This window comes from Carlito syrichta, unplaced genomic scaffold, assembly GCF_000164805.1.
Source record: "Carlito syrichta isolate Samal-C Ts95f unplaced genomic scaffold, Tarsius_syrichta-2.0.1 Scaffold304603, whole genome shotgun sequence".
In the NCBI taxonomy this organism is placed as follows: domain Eukaryota; kingdom Metazoa; phylum Chordata; class Mammalia; order Primates; family Tarsiidae; genus Carlito; species Carlito syrichta.
The window spans coordinates 134,760-136,897 of NW_007248699.1; positions in this window are offsets into that span (position 1 = coordinate 134,760).

Sequence of the window (2,138 nt, forward strand, 5' to 3'; positions counted from 1 at the left end):
TGGAGGGAACAGAAGTGAGGGGCGGAGGGAGGCCGCATGCTTGTCTCAGAAGGTCAGACAGGACAAACAGCCGCGCCAGGTTCCTGTGAAGAGCCCTGCCTGTGATTCCACGTGCCCCGCCAACTTCTCGTCCTGACGTGCTTCCTGCTGCAGGGCATGTCCACATGCCAAGATCCCCAAGTCCCTCCCAGTTCTGCTTGTGGCTAGGCATGGGAGAGCTGGCTGCAGTTGCTGGCCAGACATGGCGGTCAGACTGGACTAATGCTCGCCGGGAGCATGGTTTCCCCCTGGGCTGCAGCCCATAGGAGGTACTGGGGGTCGTCTTTCCCCACAGCCCTTGCCTGCCCAACAGGCCCTTACAGACCCAGGGTCCCTGTTGTCTTCCATCTGTGCCATACATGCCATGAGGACCCGGTGTCAACCCCCTGGGCAGCACCAATTGGCCTGGTTTGCCCACACAGCCCATGGGCTGATGCTGCTGGCCCCAGCTCGGCAGCCCAGGTGCTGGCATCTGCCCTGGCCCCCACTGCCCCTGCCATCCTCACCAGTGTTCAGGGGGCCCATGTTGGGGCTGGTTTCTGGCTAGTTCAGCTCCAGGGGACCTCAGCAGGGTTTGTGTGTCATACCTGGGCCCTGTGACACAATGAGATGTATATTCACAGAAAAGTGTATATTTGGAGTTGCTGTGAGAGGATTTGAGCTCTGCTCCCCAAATGTGAGGGGAGGACTGAGGATTATGGCCCTTTGAAGGGTCTCAGGGGGAGGCAGTATGGGCTGAGCGAAGGGGGCTGTGCCTGCACCCGTGCTCCCTGCCTGCAGGACAAGGTGCACTGACCCTGCTGACCAGCTGTGCTGGGAACTGGCCTTCTGGACAGAAAGTCGGACAAGGCACAGCTGCCCAGAGCACTGCTGTCATGTGCTCCTGGGAGGGGACTGCAGTCACTGATACCTTTCCCCTTTTGCAGAGGCAGCTGATGAGCACATTCCTGGGCTTGGCTTTTGCTGGGCGGCTGTGGGGTGGTGTCCAAAACCTCTATTGGGCTGGGCTCTGGATTAGCAGGGCAACTTTGAGGGCTCTGGGGGGAGGCAGTTAAGGCTTAGCGGCCTAGGACTTCCCAGTCTCTCTCTCCAGGTGCCAGAAATCCACTGGCCTGGAGTCTAAAGCAGCAGTTGCAGGGCTGGTGCACCACTCTGGGGGTCTTCTGGCCTCAGAGCCTGCAGAGGAGGAAAAGAGCCTTCTCCCGCAGACCTGCAGGAGGCCCTGCACTGACCTTCCAAATAACTGGAACTACAGGTGAGTGCTACCACGCCCAGCTAATTTTTGATTTATCGTAGAGATGAGGTTTCGCCAAGTTGCCCAGACGGGTCTCGAACCCGCGGACTCAGGCAATCCACTCACCTCAGCCTCCCAAAGGCACAGGATTACAGGCTGAGCCACCGAGCCTGGCTTCTTCGTTGGACTTTTAAAAGTTGAATGGTAAACCTTTCACAACAGATATTTCAGTTTGTCCTCCAGAAGGTAGAAACTTAAAATCATGCAAACCAGGTCAATTTGCAAGTTCACATGGACCAAGAAGAATCAGGGACACTGAAAATCCAGGCTTTCTCCTGATGTCATGTTGCACAGAACAGCTGCTTCACCACCCGTTTGGCAGGTTAGACTTTATGGCCGGCTTCTGATGAAAAGTTTCAAAGGTCAGATGCTTCAGGTGGTGACCATGGATTAGAGAACATAGTTCTTGTATCCTTGCTAGAATGAAAGGCATACATAAATACCTCTGAAGGGATCTGTTGAACTGACAAGGCTCTGGGCACCAGTCCCTTCTCTGACCCAAATAGAAAGCCCCCCAAACCGGCCAAGCACAGTGGCTCACGCCTATAATCCCAGCACTTTGGGAGGCCAAGGTGAGAGGATTGCCTGAGCCCATGGGTTCGAGACCAATCTGGGCAAATTTGGCGAGACCTAACCTCTACAATAAATAAAAAAATTAGACGGGTGTGGTGGCACGTGCCTGTAGTTCCAGCTACTTGGAAGACTGAGGCGGAAGGATCACCTGAGCCCAGCAATCGAGGCTGCGGTGGCCACCAGCGTGCCACTGCCTTTCAGGTTGGGCGACAGAGTGAGGCTCCGACTCAAA